Below are 22,069 nucleotides of genomic sequence, written 5' to 3'. Positions count from 1 at the left end.
AGGTTAAGGTGACGCATTCACTATAGAAGCAATGAATCAAATGGAGATTAATTTATGCATGCATGCGTGCCCTCATGCATTCAGACATGATATTAAGCAGAATAAAGAGTTATAATTTCTTAAAAATTATCTAAACACATGATATAGGAAGGCAGAATGGCCTGCCATTAAAGAAGTTGAGCATTTTGGTCAGAATTCTCATGGAAAATCTGAGATCATTGAAATGCGATGAGACATCTACAATAAAAACATAAAATCATATTAAATGGTTTTCTCAAGATGAAAGAGAAATTGCTCTTCCAGGCTTCTAATAGTTTTGCTCACTGGCAGGATTTTACTAAGAATCTTATAAGTCAGTTTCAATATTTGCCCATAAAGAGAAAGAAATTGAAACTGTGACTTTTAATTTTCATTATTCCCCTCTGAGATATTTGGCTAAAGTTGAACCATATTATTATAAAGTATTTAGCTGTTATTATTATTATTGTTTAATGAAGGTGGCTAAACTGTAAAGTATTGAGATTTAATTTTAATCATATCTAAGACATTGGAGAATCCAACTTGTTATTTTACCACTTGTATTTAAGATTATAATTCCTTTTCCTTCCTAATGTTGTATAATTACTAATTAAAATTTTGAATTTTTCAAAATTAACTGAAAAGATTCATGAAACAAATTAGGAGGTCTTCTTTTGATAAAACATGAGCATAAATATTACCAAAAACTCTCTGGCTTTAAAAGCTCCTGAAAATACACCTTTTTTTTTTTTTGGTCGGCTTTTTCCATTCAGTATAATTATTTAGAGATTCATCAGTGTGTGTTTATCATGTACAGCATATAATTTCACTTACATAAAACTCTAGTAAATTATACACAGAAAGCCAATAGAGGTGCCTGAGATCAAGGGAGGGGCTGAGGAAGACAGCACAAAACAACATAGGAAACTTGAGGAGTAATAGGGACATTGTGTACCTTATCTTACTGTGCTGGTAGTTTCATAGGAATACACATATGCCAACACTTATCCAAGTATATAATTTAAATATGGGGAGTTTATTGTATGCCGACGATAGCTCAAAAAATCTGTCAAAATGTTGTTTAAAACTCATGTATGTTAAGATTTTCACATTCTTTTTTCGTAAGAGAAATCACTCTGATACTTCTTAAAATTCAAGTCCATTAATTCATTATTTATATCATATTTTCAAAAATTTTGCCTCAGAGTCTATGAATACAAGAGAAAACAAAGATTCAAAACTTTCGCTAAACCATACATGAGCACACACACATCTACATGACAAAACTTCAGTCCAATCTATGGCTTATTTTTAAGAACAAATAAAGCTGAAAATAGTGACTCATGCCCTTCAAAAGGGCATAATAACCCTCTAAATCGACAATTCATCATTATGTGGTCAAGTTCTACTCCTTGTAATATTTGGGGCCACCTGGCTCTGTTCAAGTCCCTTCTATGAAAGCGCCGTTGAAATAAAAAACTGAGAGAGACCAATGGTTAACTAACTAGATATTAGAATATTCTCCAAAAATGTCAGTTTTTCTTAAATATCAGTTTTCTAACACCATCTAAATTAATCAATACATAGCTTAGTTAATCAATAGTTAGCTTATGATGCCTTAACCCCAAATAAACAAAATCTTGGAGTATTTTGACATGCATTGGTATTGCTATTAAAAATATATTTATTGGGACATCTGGGTGGCTCAGTCGGTTAAGCATCTGACTTTGGCTCAGGTCATGATCTCACAGTTTGTGAGTTTGAGCCCCGCGTCAGGCTCTGTACTAATGACTCGGAGCCCGGAGCCTGCTTCGGATTCTGTGTCTCCCTCTCTCTCTGTCCCTTCCCCACTCGTGCTCTGTCTCCCTCTCTCAAAAATAAATAAATATCAAGTAAATAAATAAATAATATTATTTATATATCAATATAAAATTAAAAATATATTTAAGTACACTACTACTAGTAACCCCAATACACTATTGGCATTTCCAATAGTATCTTATGGTAATACTAGTATGTTTTATTGAAAAAATTGTTGTGCAGTCTTAACACATGCATTTTTGGTAGATAGATGCTTCTGGCCAACAGAAGTTCTGGATTATTTGTCATGAAGTGGCTCTCATGCAGCCAGCCCTCGCAGCCTCAGCTCCTGCCTCAGCCTCACGGAACCCTTGCTTCAATCTCATTGTTCTCCTTGCAGTCTCTCCAATGTACTGTGCACCTTTCTAGTTGTCTTTCTTTTCCTATGCTGTCCTTTATCTCAAGCCCCAGAGTACATCTGGAGAAAACAGGTTTCAAGCACCAGATTTAAATGTCGAATGAAATAAGTTAAATAAGAAACAAATAGTGTCCAGAGGCTCTATGCACTGTGTGATAAATGGTAGTTAAGTAATATTTTTAACTGTACTTTCTTGGCTTTTGAATAGCAATGGAATTATCATAATATACTTAGCAATGTGTTTTATTATCTTTTTGGTGCATTTCAAAAAATTTTAATATTTATTTATTTTTGAGAGACAGAGCGTGGGCAGGGGAGGGGCAGAGAGAGCGGGAGACACAGAATCTGAAGCAGGCTCCAGGTTCTGAGCTGTCAGCACAGAGTCTGACGCAGGGCTCAAGCTCACAAGCCGTGAGATCATGACCTGAGCCAAAGTCGGCCGCTTAACCAACTGAGCCACACAGGTGCCCCTCTTTTTGATGTATTTAACAACTCTATTAGACTCTATCCTTGTGAAGTGTAGGGACAGACTGCATCTTACTCACCTGTATCCTTGACAGCTCACTGCATTATGCCTGCTCTGAGGCACTTAATAAATATTAACTGAATCAAGTTGACTTGACATTTAAAAAAGGGTTTGAAGATATAAAGTGACTCCTAGAGCATATAATCTTGGTGGAATATAAAATACAAAATCATCTACTCTAGCTTGTCTCTTTTGTTACAAGCAGGTAATTAACCCAAGAACAAGAGTATGAAGAAGCTGAGATGCATTTGCCCACTTGGAGAAGAACATGCATCATTTATAGTCTGGCTTCATCAGTCCCAAGTTTTCTTGGGTCAGGTGTAGAATTTGCCAACTGATCATATTTTAGACAATGCCTTAAGTACACTGCAATGTGATATCAACTTTCAGTTCCAGCTCACATATAACAAAGTTAGAGTTTAGATTTCAGAAAGATCAATAAGACTATAAAATACTGAATCAGTGTAGGGTTATTTGGGGGGAAAAACAGGTGAAACATTCTGAGGATTTTCTGAACATCTTCATTTCTCCAATTTTCCTCAAAGAAGCAAGTGTAACGTGGATGTTCTGTTTTGAAATTTCTGATGGTCTTGTAATATTTCAATATTTATTCAGTACTTATCAATATCTCTTGAATCTATTGTTCTATCTATGTAAAACTTGGTCCCCACTCTCATTAAATTTGCTATCCAGTGGGGGAAAGAGACCAAAAAGTTAATTATCAAATTGATGAAATAGGAATAAAGTAAACTGTGAGGAAAAAATAAAGACCAGAGATAGAAAACAATGAGGTAAAACTTTAGACAGCATAGCCAGGGACAGCGTCTTTTAAAGAGGTACCATTTAAATGGTGCTATGAATGATGAAAGGTAATTTATGTAAAAGTCTGGGGAAGAGAGTTGCAGGCAGAGGAGAACAGGTCTAGAACTGAGGATGGAAAGCCCTGTAATAACTTTCTGGACTATTGTTAGCTTAGGCTGTGCTGTGAGATGGGTAGATCTACCCAAGAAATTGCTACGTTTTCTTCAAGATCAAAGACCATATAAAATAGCCAACATTTCTTGAGAGATGTCTCCAGATCAGGCACTGTTTCGAGTCCTTTACATATAACTTTCTTAATTATCCCAATAATCCTATGAGGTTGTTTTTATCCCCATTTTATAGATGAGAAAACTGAGACACAATAAGGATGAGCAAATTCCTCAAGACTCAAAGCCAGATTCAAACAAGTCTTTTGTCTCCAGAGTCTATGCCATTATGCTATTCTGCCTTTTTTGTGTTCTGTAGCTTTTAGGAAGCTAGTATGGAAATAAAATCAGGCTTGCTTGGATAGTAGTGGAATAGACCAGAGAGGATATGGTGAGATGAAGTAAAATCTACAAAGGAATCTCTCTCACACATACTCCTCTTCTCTCCTGATTTTCCTCCAAGACTGAAAGAAAAAAAAAGGGGGGGGGGCATGAGGCTTAGTCCATTAGTCCACAGGATATAAATCTGAAAGGAGATCTAAAGTGGGGATAGTAATTAAAAGAGGAAAAGACATGTGTACACAAACTGTTAGTAAGTCATTTCACATTCTGGTACCCAAAAGTTCATTTATCTAGCAGTGGTGGATTGAACCAAAAAGGCAGAGCCAAACTCAGGGTTTCAAGTTTAATTGTATATGCATGGTTTCACAGAATTTTTCCAATTGATAATGGCTGAGTAATGACAAGATGACTGGAGTTGAGAGGTGGAACTTTATTCAATGGGAGAACTAAATTTTTTTTTTACATTTATTTATTTTTGAGAGACAGAGTGAGACAGAGAACGAGTGGAGGAGGGGCAGAGAGAGAAGGGGACAGAATCCAAAGCAGTCTCCAGGCTCTGAGTAAGCATTCAGCACAGAGCCTGATGAGGGGCTCGAACCCATGAACCATGAGATCATGACCTGAGCCAAAGTCAGACACTTAACTGACTGAGTCACCCAAGAACCCCTCAATGGGAGAATTAGAAGGACAAATTAGGAACTGAGTCAAAAGAGACCTGAGGGTGAAAAGGGAGACCCAGGAGAAAAGATGAGCTCTAAAGAACTGGGATACCAAGGCCCTAGAATATCTAGTAGTGTGAATGGAAGTTAACCTATACTGATCTAAGTTCCTTTATGGTCTTCTTGCTTAGATAGAAGGTACCAGACCCTCACTGTTACTCTGTATGTCTCCTGACCCAATCTGAGAGTCATGACACTTGAAGACTGAAAGGACAGTTGACATCACAGGCTATCCAATCCACACATCTGTTCTGAGACCCACCATGTGCCCACTAATGGGTGCTCCCTTTGTAGCTGTCTCTCCAGACAAGCCAGTGGAGAGACAAAGGCACCCCTTGGACTTTCTTTGGCTGTCTTCCCCAAGCTGGATCCTTACAAATAGGAGAAGTAGGCACAGTAAATAAATACTAAACTAAAATGATCATTGCACACAATGTGTACCTCTGCCAACTAGATGTTCCTGAATGGATCGGAGCCAAAATTTGGGGAATACAGAGCAATAAGAGAAGCCAGCAGCCCGAGAGCATTAGAGACTGCCAGGACAGGGGGATATCACAGTGTCACAATATCTTACTCTTAACTCATCCCAACTCACTTTCCAGAAATCTGCAGTCTGTTCTTCCATCACCTTGGCCTGCCACAGGTGTTGAATCTATGTAAAGGAAGTGCAAAGTATTCAAGAACATACCTTTTCCCACCTATTCTCCTGGACAAAGTAAGTGTGACAGACTTCACTGGAAAAACCTCTCCAGCTCTCTTTATCCATGACATCCAAAGGAGCTATTTTTTGCGTTGCTGTGAGCTGAGACTGCAGAAATCTCCACAAAAGTGTCCCCAAGACAATTGTGTGTGCACAGAGACAGAATATAACGGCAGGGGTATTCTGTAGTGTGTGGAAAATCTCATATACTTCTTGGAAACTGTACCAGTATGGACAACAATACCAAATGAGAAAAGGCAGATGGGATAATTAAAACAATACACAGTGCCGAAGCAAAGCCTAAGCATTGTGTTTAAACTTAGAAACAGTACAAATCATCTAGTCACTGAAACACTTTTCCAATCACCGTTTCAATAAAGTAAATAGCTCCTTAAAGAACATGAAGAGCTAATACAACTTCAGAGAGCGGAAGCCGTCCAGTTTTCCATTCAATGTGGTGGAGAGAGTGCAGAGAGGGGGAACTAGTATATTAAAATCAGGTGATCCCATAGACTGTAATTGGAAGATTGAGGGCGAATCCCCAGCTGTTTAAATCCTCAAAGAAATAATGGGCTAATATCCTGTATGCACAGATACGTTATATGTAGGTCAAAGAGAGGGTAAACTTTTTTCCAAAGCTTCCCCTAAGCCAGAAGCTAGCTCTCTACCTTTTGAAATAGTGTTGTGTACAAGCAGGCACTGAGATCTCTGCTCAAGAACCAGCCAAACTGCCGGCCGTGGTTAGTGGAAATGCTTATTTGTTCTGGGAAGCAAAACTAGTGGGAGAAAAAAGGCAACTTTTGAACAAAACCCTAAAAAGAAACAGATCTGAGGAATCTGGTGAAATTGAAACTTTTAATCCAAGGAAGATAATAATGACTGAATGGAAAATAATCTTCGTACCCTCATATTTTGATTTCAAACATTGGAAATTATTTTACGGTCTAGAGTTGCTGCCATCACAGTGGATAATTGTGCTTGATCTGCAGTTGCTTATTGGAATTATTTCTTCTCTTAACCTCAGGTTAACTGACAGCAGCAAAAGAGTTAGTTGGGGAAATTACTTTAAAGATAACTGTTTCAAGTGAAAGCCTGAAAACTAATTTTAGTCTCCTTTAGCTTCCACTGGAAGAGTGATCACATTGTAAATGAGGAAAAGAACTATACATAGGCATGGCTAGTTTCTACATGGAGCAGCTAGCTCTGTTCACCAGGATCTCTTCCAGGTACTCACATGATCTTATTCATGAACAGACTGGCTTACATTTTGGGGAAATATCAGTGTAGATATTTGTCCATTCATAGGCCATGTCCAAATGTGCCATGCCCCTTTTGGCAAATGCAGGTGGGGAAAAGATAGGTGCCACAAATTAGAACTGAAAAAAGCGCCTTTCCATTTATTGCTCATATTGAGCAAGGTGCATACTCTGTTTTTAGTTTAATGAGCTTTTCTTTCCCCCATTGGATATAATTTCTTGTTTAAATATTTTTAGCAGGAATTTAAATTTTTCTGTAAAATCCTCTTAATCCAATTCTCCATGGAAATATATCTTCTGTCTCTATCTATCTATCATCTATCTATCTATCTATCTATCTATCTATCTATCTATCTATGTGAAGACCTTAAGTGGAAGTGTAGTGAAAATTGTATCCACTTTTTTTAATGAATTAATTTTTTAATAAAATGAACTGATAGCAGTAAAGATATCTTGTGTTCACTCCTTACATTGTTTCTCATATCGTTCACTCTATCAAAGTGTTTGTTTGAATTATTCATTTATACGAAATGTAGTGCCTTTAAGGCAAGCCTCAGATTCAGATCTTTCTTTAAGTAACTGTGAACCTGAGATAGCCAGTAGAAAAATTCTATTTCATGATGAACGAAAAAGTAGTCTAGAGAAAATGTGAATCCATCTGGCAGAGAAGGAGCTAACATTAGTTTTCTTTTATTTTTTTTTTGTCATTATAAAAATGTTAACCTTGCATATTCTTTGACTTCTAGTTAATGTTCCCCAACTCTCAGTCTACCCTTTGTCCAATCCAGATGTCCAGTTAGTCTTCTGGAGTAACAATATAGCATTTAGTCAAAAATCTAAAGCTATGTAAATTTTATTGCATTGTTCTTAAATTACATATTATTCCTATTTTTATATTCCTATTGGAATCTGGTTAGTTCCAGCAACGGATGGGAAACTATTCCTACTCTCTTGAAATTTTAGAATGGAAAAAGGTATTCAAAACAACTAAAATCAAGTTCCAGTTAAGTGCTAAAGTCTTTTTAACTGTACTTAAATGTGAATGCACTTTCATTATCATGTTAAAACATTATGTTTGGGATTGTTTCTCAACCATCTGTTCATGAAAATTCAGATTACTGGAACATATTCTCTTTTAAACTTGTAGGGGAAAGGTATGTTTGACAAGAATATTAGAAATTTGATGAAATCTCTAAAAGGGAAAAATTTTAAGGGGAAATTACCTACTAATATTTCAACGGAGAATGTGGGCAAACTAGTAGTTTCATAAATGTTTTACAAAATTAAATCTGCAGAAATGAAAGATTTATTTTGATTTGGGAGGAGGAAAGTCAAAATGTAAAAAATGTTTTATTTTACAAATGATATGATTATACCAGAAATTGAATTACATAGAGCAAAACTCTTGACTTCAGAAGAGGATCAAAAATATTAATGAAAAACCGTTTGATGATTTAGAGTCAAATAGTGGATCCAAAGGCCAGCTCAATTTTCTTGATGTGATTATGGGTGAACACAGCAACACATGGAGAATATTTGTAAGACTTGGTTTTTTGTTTTTCTTTACGACAACTATTTTCGCTTCTATAATTACTTGGGTGTTACTATCTATGATAACAATAGTCATTATTTACAACCAATTATTCGATGTTTAACTAGGGGCAATGTCATTATTCAATATTTATCTACTTTTTACTAATTTACTAGTCTTTCTGTCAAGAAATCTACCTATGAAATTGAGTAATGGTTTAACAACACAGTCTGGAATTAATTTGCCTGGGTTCAAATCCTGACTCTGCCACTTACTAGCTAAAGATTCTCAAGGATTCTTTCAAATCCTATTTGAGAGGGGAGGAATCTGAAGAATGTGATAACCAAAGAGGAAACAGGTGGGCAGTGGGCAGTTTCCTAGGGGACTTTACATAAAGCTGGCCCCCATCAGTGTAAGAGAAGATGAGAAATAAACCCACCACACAGGAGGGGACAGCTTGAAAACTTGCCTGACTTCATCTTGGCACTAGGTGGTAAGAAAATACAATCGTCCTTGAGAATTGCAACCACAAACAAGCCCTTATTCCACAAACGTTTCGGGTCCAACTCCACTCTGTCTTTGTGGTCTGAAAAATCTGAATCAAGGAACTTAATTTAAGGTAGTTCAAGATTCGTAGTGTCCTAGGAGACTAACTGAGCAAAGGAAGCTCCTATTGGAGGAACTTGGCTTGAACCCAGGCCCCAAATAATCTACAGATAACATTCCTGGTTGTATGCATGACGTGGAGGAGAGAATCAGCAGATACAGAGTATAAAATAACTACACTTAATTCCTGCAAGAAATAAATGAAGCCTAAAATACCCATAAAAGGAATAAGATGCTTCAAATAATAACCAAGAAATTTTGAGTAAATGCCAATTGTATCTTTGAAAATAAAAACTCAAATGTTTTGTTACTTACAATTATGCCTTTTTTTGTACTGATTTACTTAATAGTTCTGTATACAAAAACTTCTAGAAGTGCACTCTAAACTGTTTCTACCAATTCATGCTTTGCCTTTTTATTCTTATTTTTATTTTTATTTTTTTTGATACTATAGATTTCAATATGTTTTATTGAAGTTTTAGATATAATGGATACAATATAACATAAATCATACATAGGTGTAAATCTTACATTTGATGGGCATCTATTTCTTCAGTTTCATCCTTTTACTTCCCATTGCTGATTTTTTTTTTATGAAATTTATTGACAAACTGGTTCCCATACAACACCCAGTGCTCAAAAAATATGGAACGCTTCACGAATTTGCATGTCATCCTTGCGCAGGGGCCATGCTAATCTTCTCTGTATCGTTCCAATTTTTAGTATATGTGCTGCCGAAGCGAGCACCATGCTTTGCCTTTTTATTCTCTTGATACCATCTTTTGATAAGCAGTAGGTCTTAATTGTAATGAAGTTCCATTTATCAATCTATTCTTTTAGTTTTATTGCTTATTTTGTTCTGCCAAAAATGTCTATCCCAAGGTTATGAAGATAGTCTCTTTTCTTCTGGAAATATGATTGTTTTACTTTTTGCTTATATGTCTATCAATCTATCCCAAGTTAATTTTTGCATATACTAATTTTTGATTTGTCCCTCCTTGTACCACTGTGACCTAACTCTACTAATTGTAAAATGTTAGTACTGGAATTTTAAGAGGGATATCATTGAATTTGTAGATCAATTTGGAGGGTATTGATGTCTTTTTTTTAAATTTTTTTTTAACGTTTATTTATTTTTGAGACAGAGAGAGACAGAGCATGAACGGGAGAGGGTCAGAAAGAGAGGGAGACACAGAATCTGAAACAGGCTCCAGGCTCTCAGCAGTCAGCACAGAGCCCGACGTGGGGCTCAAACTCACGGACCACGAGATCATGACCTGAGCCGAAGTCGGACGCTTAACCGACTGAGCCACCCAGATGATGTCTTAAAAATATTGGGTATTTTGGGGTGCCTGGATGGCTCAGTTGGTTAGGTGTTGGACTTTTGATTTCAGCTCAGGTCATATTCTCATAGCTTCATGGGTTCTAGCCCCACATCAAGTTCTCCACTGGCAGTGTGGAGTCTGCTTGGGATTCTCTCTCTCCCTTTCTCTGCCCCTGGTGCTGTCTCTGTCTCTCTAAAAATAAATAAGCTTAAAAAATTATATGTTGGGTTTTCCAATGCATGAGAAAATATGTACATTTTAATTAACAAACTCTTACAATTTCTCTCAGCATTTTTTATGCATTTTAAATTGAACTCTAACGAACATGCCGTGTTATATTAGCTTCAGGTGTACAGTATGATTCAACAATTTGATCTACATCTTAGTGCTTATCAAGATAAGTGTACTCCTAATCCCTTTTATCTGTTTCACTCCTCCCTCATTTTTTGGATTTTTTAATAGTAAAAATAGTAAATTTTTTATCTTGCATATATTTCTTTAAAGACTAGACATTTGGTATTTTGGTACAATTGTAAATGAATTTTTCTTTTAATTTTTTTATGTTTATTTATTATTGAGAGAAAGTGAGAGAGAGCACAAGTTGGGGAGGGGCAGAGAAAGAGGGAGACACAGAATCTGAAGCAGGCTCCAGGATCTGAGCTGTCAGCACAGAGCCTGATGCGGGGCTCGAACCCACAAGCTGTGAGATCATGACAGCCTGTCATGAGAGTCGAAGTTGGATGCTTAACTGACTGAACCACCCAGGCGCCCCTGTAAATGAATTTTTAAATTTTTATTTACTTTTGTTGCTAATAAGAAGAAATTCAAATGGACATCTATGTGAATAGTGACTTTTTATTAATTCTAATTATTTGTAAGTTCCTTTGGCTTTTCTAGGCATGCAAGCATGTCTTGCATTAATAATGACAGTTTTGGGGTACCTGGGTGGCACAACCACTGGGTGGTTGAGTGCTGAACTCTTAGTTGGGCTCAGGTCAGCTCGTATAATAATCTCAGGGTTGCTGAGATGAAGCCCCTCTTCTGGCTCCCTGCTGACAGCACAGAGCCTGCTTGGATTCTCTCCCCTCTCTCTCTGCCCCTCCCTCTGCTCACGCTCTCTCTTACTTGCAAAATAAATAAGTAAACATTTAAAAAAACAGTGACTGTGAAAAGATTCTTTTCTATTCTTTTTATCTTTTATTTCCTTGTCATTTTACACTGGGTAAGACTCAAGTACAACAGTGAATAGAAGTGATGGTAATGTACATCAATGTTTTATTCTTAGTAGGAAATTGTTCAATATTTAAGCAGCTTAAATATGATGATAGCAGTAAAACATTTGTCAATAGCTTTTATCAAATTAAGGGAAGTTCCCTTCTTTTCCAAACCAATGAGAAGTGTTTTGATTTTTGTTTTTTATAATAGTGTGCTAATTGTTATCAATGATCTTTGCGCCTCTATTCAGGTGATATATGAATTTTCTTTTATTTTAATGAGAATTATAAGAATTATACTGATTGATTTCTGAGTGGTAAATAAACTTTAAACTGTAAAACTTAATACCTATTGGTCATAATGTCCACATATACTGTCTTTTACATATGTTACTGGATTCTAGTGTTTTTAGTGTTTTGTTTCTTGAGAGGTATTGGCCTGTAGTTACTCTTTCATGTAATGTCCTTGATTACCTTCATGTATCAAAGGTTATACTGGCCACATAAAACAAACTGGAAAGTGTCCCTCATTTTACAACTTTTTGGAAGAGTCTTTGGAATTTTACTATTATTTCTTTTTCAAATGTTTAGCATAATTCACTTGGGAAATCATCTAGTCCTGAAGAGTCCTTTGAAAGAATGTTTCAAAGGAACATTAATTGAATTAAATGTTTAATTACAGATTCAATCCATTTAATAAATATGCTGCTATGCAACATTTTCATTTCTTCTTATGGTAGTTTTGTTGAATTTTTTCAAGTAATTTGCCTATTTTACTAGAATTTTCAAATACATTGGCATAAAGCCATTTATAACATATTTTATTATTTTTTAATACTTATAAGATTTATAGTGGGTTCTAGTTTTTCATTCTTGATATATCTTGTTAAGGATATATCACATTTATTAATGTTTGCAAAGAAAATTCTTTTTGATTTATCTGTGTTTCCTATCATACACCTGTTTTTCTTTTCATTGATTTCTGCTCTTACATTTACTTTTTTTTTCCTTCTACAATCTTTGAGTTTACTTTGCTGTTTTTATTAGCTTCTTGTGATAGAAACTTAAGTCATTAAAGTTTGACTTCTCTTCTGCTACATGCATTTAGAAATGTAATTTTATAGTGAAACACTTTTTTGGTTTTTGTTGCAGCACCCAAGTTTTTATGTCATTGTTTCATTATCATTCAGTTTAAAAAAATCCTATAATTTCCATGTGATTTAGTCTTTGACCCATGATGAACTCCTTAATTTCCAAACATTCGGGATTGTTCTCTTTATATTTATCTTTTTTTCCTCCTAGTTTAATTCCCTTGAGACAAAAGGACATACTCTGTGTTATTTCAGTCTTTTGAGATTTGCTAATTCTTGCTTTCTAGCTCAGCATATGGTCCAATTTGGTAAATGGTCACACGTACAAAACATTATTCTGCAGTTGTTGGATGAAATCTTCTGTATGTAGCAAATAAGTAATCTTGGTTGATCAGACCTTCTATGTCCTTCCTAATTTTTGTGTGCTGATTCTGTCACTTGAGACATGTGTTAAGCCCTCCCTCCCCCATGATTCCTGAATTATCTACTTTTTCTTTTAATTCTATCATCTCTTGATATTGAAGCTATGTTATTTGGTGCAAAAAAAATTATAATTCTTATATCTTTCTATAGGATCAAGAATAATGAGTCTTTAATGTAATTAAAGACTGAGATAATTGGATTTTAAAATAAACATGTAGCTATTTATTTCCTATTTGTCCAACTCTTCTTCGTTGAATTCCTCCTTTCTTGACCTCCTTCAATTAATCACTGTCTTTCCATTTTCCTTTTCTGTTGGGCTCTTATTTTTATAATCTTTTATCATTCCTTAAATGATTGCTCTAGAGTTTAAAATATGATTTCATAATTCATTACTTAAATTAATACTGCTATCATTTCCTCATGATACTGCTTACATGTCCTCAATGCAAGAAACTTAGGACAGTTTAATTCCATCTATCCCTGAAGGAGAACAGAATACACCACATCCAAATATACCATTTGGTATATTGATTATTTTGAATAAAAGCTACTTAAGCAAAATCCAGGGCAAGAAAGACACTGTGACCCTCCTTTGTCTTCCTGAAAGTAGTAAATAAATCTCCTTGTGAAAGGTCCCTCCCCTGTCTCAGGAAGAAGAGACACCCTTATGATCAAGGATAGCGAATTTAGGGCTAAGAAGGCTGTAAGCCTTGTTACTTCTTTACTAATTTATTACTCCAAGCCCAAACCCTTCTGTCTTGTCAATCCTTCACAAATTTATTGTTTCTTTGTTTAAATGATATGAAAACTGCCTACTTCGGCTAGGTTTTTTATTTCCATATTTTAATGAGCTCCCCTATGTATGAAATTAAATTTGTTTTTCTCTTGTCAATCTGTCTGGTGTCAATTTAATTATTAGGCCAACCAAAGAACCAAGAATGGAAGAAAGGAAAGTTTTCCTTCCCTAGACTATTTGCATTATTACATTATTGTCGCATATATATTATTGTATATATTATAAACTACATGAGACATTATTATTATTGTATTTTAAACAGTTAACATTCATTTACATTTATTCCAATATTTACTTTTCTGACACTTTTTATTTCTTCATGTAGTTTTATTTTCCAGCCAGGATTACCTTCTTGTATTTAAAGAACTCCCATTAGTATTTCTGAAAATACAGGTATTCAACAATAATTCTCTCAACTTTGTTGTCTTTTAATCTGCAATTTTGTTCATTTCATCTTCATTTTTGAAGGATATTTTCCATAGGTATAGAATTCTAAGTTAGAGGTTTTCTACTTCTAATACAATACTTTAAAGACAATATTCCTTTGCATTCCATCTTCTAGAGTTTCTGTTGGAAAGTCACCCATCTGTCTTATTGTTGCTCCATTAATGACAATGGGCCTTTGCTTCCTGTTGCTTTTAAGATATTTTATTGTCTTTAACTTGTAGCAATTTGACTATGATGTCCTTAAGGTAATATATATATATATACACACACACATATATATATATACATATACATAAATATATACGTATATATACATATACATATATATGTATATATATAGTATATAGACACACATATATATACATATACACACATATATATACACATATATACATATACATATATACGTGTGTATATATATATAGTATATAGACACACATATATACATATACACACATACATATATATATCACATATTATATGAATGATATAGGTAATGTATATATGATATGTATTGAGATTCTTTAATCTCTTGGTAAATGTCTCATATCACTTTGGGAAAAATCTCAGTAAATCAGAGGAATGTAAAACCTGCATTATTATTATGGATCAGAGAACAGGGGCATAGGGAGAGAGGACTTAATTCAGATATCAGATCTTTTAGAAAGTCTTTGGACAGTCCCATACCTACTCATAAACCCTATGTCTCCCCTAGGTGTTATTTCCTAGAATGTTGCATTATAGCACATTTAATAACGTACTGTGCCTGTCTATCTCTTTCACTAGAAATGAGCAGAATGCAAATAATATGGACCTTTTTTTTCCCCAATATGCACAAATGTGTGTGTATGCAAACATATGAAAAATAATTTTTATTAATCATATAATCATATTCATAAAAATGACTTTATTATGTCATTATTTATTTGTATTTTTGTGTGTTTTGCTTGTTTAAAAATTTTTAAAACTAGACGATTGAATACGTGCTTTAAAATGCCCTGAATAGGGGAGCCTGATTGGCTCAGTCATCTAAGCATTTGACTTTGGCTCAAGTCATGATCTTGTGGCTTGTGGGTTTGTGCTGACAACTCAGAGCCTGGAGCCTGCTTCAGATTCTGTCTCCCTTTCTCTCTGACCCTCCCCCACTCTCTCTCTCTCTCTCTCTCAAAAATAAATAAATATTTTTAAAAACTATTTAAAAATAAATAAATAAAATAAAAAAGTTAAATGCCCTGAATAGTATTTACAATTAAGAGCTACTTATTAAAATTGTAAAGTTATGTTTTCCCCTATCATTGAATTTACTGGATAAGGAGATCAATGGTTACATTGTAATTGATTTCTAATTTTTTAGTAAGTATAAAATGCCTACAGTAGATTCACCTTTGAAATTACTTTTAATTAAGCATAAAGTATAACACTAAACCATTATTTAATATTTACAACTCTATATCAATTATTCAAATTCTTAGTGTTTCTCTTCAACTACAACATCAAATATCTTCAAGAAAATCACCATCCACTTGCTTGTCCACCTGTGGAATGAATTACATTATTTTGTCAATGGCTGGGAATCTTAAAATCATTTGCATATTCTTGGCATAGATTTTATTAACATGTATTGATCATTGCTTCTATATTTAATATAAGTAACAGAAGAGAAATACTAAATGTCCTATGATTAAATTCTTCTAAGTTGCTGTGAGTTTTTTAACAGAAGTATGCTCCTACAGATAGTTACAAGAGTGGCATCTGTAGGTTACTCATGTATATCTGCAGATATGGGACTATTGCAAAAATAATGTAGCACCTTAACCACAGTCTTACATAAAAAGCGTTAATTATCTAAGTAGTGAAAGGCTGTTCTGTGCTAATACTTTGTGATACAAAGATGACCCTACCATAGGCCTTGTAGCATAATAAAATAAGAGTTTTGGAATATTTTTTTTTCAACGTTTATTTATTTTTGGGACAGAGAGAGACAGAGCATGAACGGGGGAGGGGCAGAGAGAGAGGGAGACACAGAATCGGAAACAGGCTCCAGGCTCTGAGCCATCAGCCCAGAGCCTGACGCGGGGCTCGAACTCACAGACTGTGAGATCGTGACCTGGCTGAAGTCGGACGCTTAACCGACTGAGCCACCCAGGCGCCCCTGGAATATTTTTGAATATGCAATAAGGGAGGCTAAGAGGTAATTGCAGTATTGAGATGCAGTTCAGTGCTATTGGTGCTTAAAGAGAACAAGCTTGTAAGGACAAGCTTGAATCCTAAGATTGCCAGAGGAGTATTAAAGCTATGTGAGAAGGATGTATGTCATGGAGGGCACACACATACACACACACACAAGCATCCAGAAAATGTTAATGATACAAGACTAGACAGAGATGTTGAGAAGTTTAGGTTAGTTCATCTATAGGAAATGTCTATGAAGCACAGCAGGAAAAAGCTGTCAACAAAAACTGTCATCTCCGCATAGGGGAGGTCAACTGTAAGGAAATGTTTGCATTTATTCTATGGGGGCAAGAAGCAAAGGAAAGTATGTGAACAGGGATGTTACGTGTCAGGGTTGGCCTCAGAAAGACTGATTTAGCAATAAGATGTGCCATAAATTCAGTTCCACATCATATTTAAGAACCTACTTATTCCTCACTTGAACCACAAAAAACTACCAAAGACAATAGAGGTCAAAGAGAGTACAGAACCCAAGGAGAAGAATTAAAAACAAAGAAATAAAAACAAAACAGAATGAAGAGTGCCTTGAACCCAACAGAGTGAAGAAAATAAGTACTTGCTCTTTTCAATAAATAGATCACAGATCTTCCCAGTCAGTTCCAATTTCACCTCTTCAGGGAGACCTTTTTTGACTGTAACAGTTGGGGAGAGGAGCAGAGGAGCAGAGGGAGAGAGAAAGAGAATCTTTAAGCAGGCTCCATGCACAGTGTGGATCCAAGCAGGGGGCTCAATCCCAGGACACTGGGATCATGACTTAAGCCAAAATCAAGAGTCGGTGGCTGAACCAACCGAACCACCCAGGCGCCGATACTTTTGATACTTTTTTTTTTTTTTTCTATTTGAACGTGTTTCTTCTTCAAATTGGTTTTATGGCTTCAGTTCATGAATCCAGTCAAAATAGAATTCTCACTATCTCGGTGTTTTGTGTACAAGAACTCCCTAAGTGCTTTGGGGAAAAGACCCAGGTTTCACACGCAATTAATTCTGTTATTTCCAGATTGTCCTATTTGATTCACATGGCATTACTGAGCAAATGCAGATGTTGACATACTTCTTTTTACTTATTGCTTCTTTCTCTTTTTCTGTAGCCTACTCTCATTTTTAAGTACAAATAGTGCAGGAAAAAGCTGAAGAATTTGGTGCTGTTCTCTCAGAACTAGCATTCTTTGCCTCATTCTTTCCCATATAAGGGTGAAATCAGGGGTGAACATAAAAATGTTTCTCTAGGCAATCTCTATCATAAGTTGACTATTCATACTACATGGACATGTTCCCAAAAGGATATTAATTTAATTCTGATTTCAGCTACAGATTAAAGAAAAGGTAACTTAGATGAAAGATATTGGTTTTCTGGAAAAACAGGCTTGGGTAACTGGTTCTGTGGTAAATTAATTCTGTTAGCAGAGATTCTCTAAGGATATAGATCCCATAAAGCACAAATTTACATTTATGTTGGTTTAAAAATGTTTGCTAATCATAAAGCTTCACTGTCACCAGCTAATATATCAAGGCAAATGTTCATTATTAATGAATATTTAATAGCATCATCACCATTCCAAGTAGGTTTGGAAAATTTTAATTCTTTGGCCAGTCTGCCATGTGTGATTGGATCATCAATATTTTTACATCATTGTGCAGTTGACAGAAAGCCTATTATCATAAGCGTGGTAGTTACAACAGTTGAACTTCCTTAGGGTTAACTTGGGCTTTCATTAGTAAATTATTCTGAATATTGGTTCTGCAGGAATTTTCCAAGAACATTTATTAATGTTCAGTAAAAGTTAGATCTCAAAATTAGATAATTCTCTACCTGACTCGCGAAAATACACTGAAAGGCCCTGAGAGCAAATAGCCAGATAAGGAGCATGGCAATGCTGCCTTGGACAGCTCCTTATTCCTTCAGGTCACCCCACTTTCCTCAGAAGACATGCAATCCTTATATGTGTGGACCTGGGTAGGGGGATGCTGTCTACCCCATTAGCCTGTAGAAAATCTTAACAATATTTTTTTTCCTAGGTAAAATTAAATACAAATAGAAGTTCTTGATAGAAGTTCTTGTGTTTTTTTTATTTTATTTTATTTTATTTTATTTTATTTTTTTTAATTTTTTTTTCCAACGTTTATTTATTTTTGGGACAGAGAGAGACAGAGCATGAATGGGGGAGGGGCAGAGAGAGAGGGAGACACAGAATCGGAAACAGGCTCCAGGCTCTGAGCCATCAGCCCAGAGCCTGACGCGGGGCTCGAACTCACGGGCCGCGAGATCGTGACCTGGCTGAAGTCGGACGCTTAACCGACTGCGCCACCCAGGCGCCCCAAAGTTCTTGTGTTTTTTAAGTACTTTTCTAAATGGTTCTTCTTGTGCACACTCTGGGAGCACAAACCCCACACTGGACACCATTAATCTATGTGAGAAACTATGGCGACTTGGATTAGGTCAATGAAAGTTGAGCTGATGCCAAGCATTACGTCTAGTGGTGAATGGTGTCAGAGACAACAATCTGTGCAGCAAATGGCACTTATTGCTATTGGATTGCCATATAGCATCTAGGGCTTTTTACCATTCAAAACTAAAAATATATTAATTTTCAAAAAGAAGATGCCTTGAGTTAATAATTCATATTTAATATTTCAAATTCTTATTTAACATTTTAGTGTTTCTTAACTTTTTGGAAAGTGTACTTATTTTCTCGTACATTGAAAAACTGAAAAAAAAGTACCCTAATTCCTTATTTGCATTTTTCTCCCTCAGTTTCCCACTAATACTACTATGGATGGACTACTGAATAAAGTTAAGTGCTTCTTTGCAGCTCTGTCTTTACAATATATTCTGCTAAAGATATACACTCATTGTGGGGTTCCTGGGTTGCTTAGTCCATTAAGCGTCCAACTTTGGCTCAGGTCATGATCTCATGATTCGTGAGTTTGAACCCCACGTTGGGGCTCTGTGCTGACAGCTCAGAGCCTGGAGCCTAGTTCAGATTCTGTGTCTCCCTCTCTCTTTGCCCCTCCCCCCTTCCTCCCCCCCCCCCCCCCGCTGTCTGTCTGTCTGTCTCTCTCTCTCTCTCAAAAATGAGTAAATATTTAAAAAATTTAAAAAAGATACATGCTTATTGTGTTTCAAAGTTATTTGATATGTTTTTGTCCTCTCTGTCCTGTTCCCTTCTTATTCCCATAGGTAATCATTTTTATTCTTCTTAATTTATAATTCTACCTCCATTTTTGCAAATAAGAACAAATGTATATTATAACTGCATCTGTATTTAAGTGTATTGTTTCTGCTAATATTTCTTACAAGGGCAACATTCTAGTTTTATAATTGTGTACCATGCCTTTTCATTTAGTATCATATCCTGGAAGACAACTCTCTACCAGTATACAGAGATTTTTCTCGTTCTGTTTTTTATTTGCATAGTATTCCCTTATGTGGACGTACTATTCAGCCATGTAACTTTCCAAATATGTGGATGGGAAACTGGAGGCTTAAAAGATGACAGAGTGAAGTAAACAGTCAGGACCAGCAGGAGAAAGAGAAGCAATTGACAGAAAGCCACAAGACTCCTGGGGAGACCCTCTGAAAAGGCTTAGGTTAGTGAGGCTTTCTTGTCTTGGGTGAATTATGGTAAATTGGTTGTAGTACCAATGCCAATGTATGTGTGTTAGGGGGTAGGAGGCTTCCCATACATCACCAGTCAATTCTTAGGCACCGGCAGGGTATCCAGGAATTCAACTCAATTCTGACACTGTCTAGCAGGAGGTAGCATCGGATCCCACAGGTGAAGGTTCAGTCCTACAAGATTGCCCCCCCCCCCCACTTCAGATGCCAGCTGGGAGCCCTATGCTTCCAACCCACCCAGCTATAGACTGGGATTCCCATGACTCCTTCCTTGTAGTTCAGATGCCAGTGCAAGTCCAGGTTATTACCTGCACTTCTAAGCAACTGGCTATAAAAAAGAGGTTCCCACCACTTCCTCCTTGTGCTCAATTAATTTGCTAGAGCAGTTCATAGAACTCAGAGAAATTTACTTACTAGATTACCAATTTATTATAAAAGTATGATAAGAGAGGATAGGACTCAGTAGGCAGAGAAGGAAAGATTAGGGACTGAGGTCCCTGGGTGGGGAAAAATGCCAATTTTGGAACAATGCTGGGAGTCTGACCACAGCAAACCCCCTCAGGCATAAGGTTTCTCTTAAGAATGTAACAGATCCTACCTATTCCCCCTCAGGTTTCCCCTCAGGAATTTTACAAAAGACCTAAATCTGGCCATAGACCACCCCTCATACAATGGAAATAAGCCAATCAGGAACGGACAACCCGGGGCCTAGAGCTGTCAAGCCAATAAGGGTAGAACCTCAGAAGGAACACGGAGGAAGGGATGGGGGAGGGCTGACCAGAGCCTTATAAAACAGTGACCCTTGCTTATAGTCCTCAGGCATTCATTTTCCAATGTCCCCTCTCTGTGGCGAGAGCTTTCCTACCATTCTTCCTTTCTAATTTTATACTCTAATAAATTTTTTCCTGCTGCTCATTTTGTATCCATCTCTTCATTCTTCTGAAGCTGCGAGACAATGAACCTCAGGTATTGTGGTAAAAAATCCTGCAACAAAAGGATATAACTCAGGAACAGACAGATGGATGAGATGCATAGGGCAAGGAATGTGGAAAGGGCAAGAACTTCCATTCTTCCATTCCCTCTCTTGGTGTGCCACTCTCCTAGCACCTCTACGTGTTCACCAACCTGAAAGTTTCTCAGAATCCTGGTGTTTTTGTTTTTTGTTTTTTGTCTTTTTGTTTGTTTTTCTGGAGGCTACAACAGATAGGCATGGTTAATTACATCATTGACCATTGGCTGTTGATTCAACTTACAGTCCCCCTCTCCACAAAGGTCAAAGAGTGGGACCAAAGTTTTCCACCCTTTAATCACACGGTTGGTTCCATTCACAACCAGTGCCCATTCTTAAGTGTTTTCCAAATGTAACTTCATTAACATAACAAAAAACACCTTTGTCACTCTCCTTCCAAGAGTTAGGAAATTCCAAGGATTTGGCAGATGTGAGCCAAAAACCAGAGGAAGACCAAATATGTATTTCTTATAATAAATCACAATATCACACATGGTAAGGAGAAATTTAAAGTCTTAGATTCAAACCCTTCTCAGTGAACTGGCCTATTGGATCTACATCTCACCAGAGTGAAAGGAATCAATCACCCTTCTACAAGGCAGAGCCACCCTGGGAATCACTATCCTTGGGCCAGCTAGTGGCCTGAGGTGTGCCTTTCTGGAACATTTATGGTTTCTCTTCAGGCCTTCTGTGTGGGGAGCATAAAAATATTTATGTTCAACTGCTGCAATTTCCCTCAGCCAGAACTTCTTGATATATTGTTCTTTTCTTCTCCCTCCATGGAAATGTCTTTTGTATTTTACTTCCAACTATTTTTTTGGAAAAAAAGGAAAAGAAAGGAAGAAGAAAGGGGAAAAAAGGAAAATAGAAGATTTTTGGTGTATTTAAGTGATGCATTAAAGGTATAATCATTGTTGCTTTAGAAAAGTAGTTCCTAATACACCTTACCAAAATTATCATGCCATCTAGTTCTAGATTTATTTTAAAAACTCTATGGAAAATAAAAGAATTAGATATACTTTTAAAACAAAA

The 22,069-nt window shown here is 36.1% G+C and overlaps 1 non-coding gene across 1 annotated transcript; it reads right to left on the bottom strand.

Moving 5' to 3' along the window:
* Positions 1-9,523: 9,523 nt before the first annotated feature.
* LOC122496161 lies at positions 9,524-9,631 on the bottom strand. The gene has a single exon (XR_006300700.1). It is a non-coding gene; the product is annotated as a U6 spliceosomal RNA (small nuclear RNA).
* Between the last annotated feature and the right edge of the window lie 12,438 nt (positions 9,632-22,069).

Source organism: Prionailurus bengalensis, chromosome F2 (assembly GCF_016509475.1).
Source record: "Prionailurus bengalensis isolate Pbe53 chromosome F2, Fcat_Pben_1.1_paternal_pri, whole genome shotgun sequence".
Classification (NCBI taxonomy): Eukaryota; Metazoa; Chordata; class Mammalia; order Carnivora; family Felidae; genus Prionailurus; species Prionailurus bengalensis.
The sequence above is the reverse complement of the archived record's forward strand: the minus strand, read 5'-3'. Positions and strand labels throughout refer to the sequence as shown.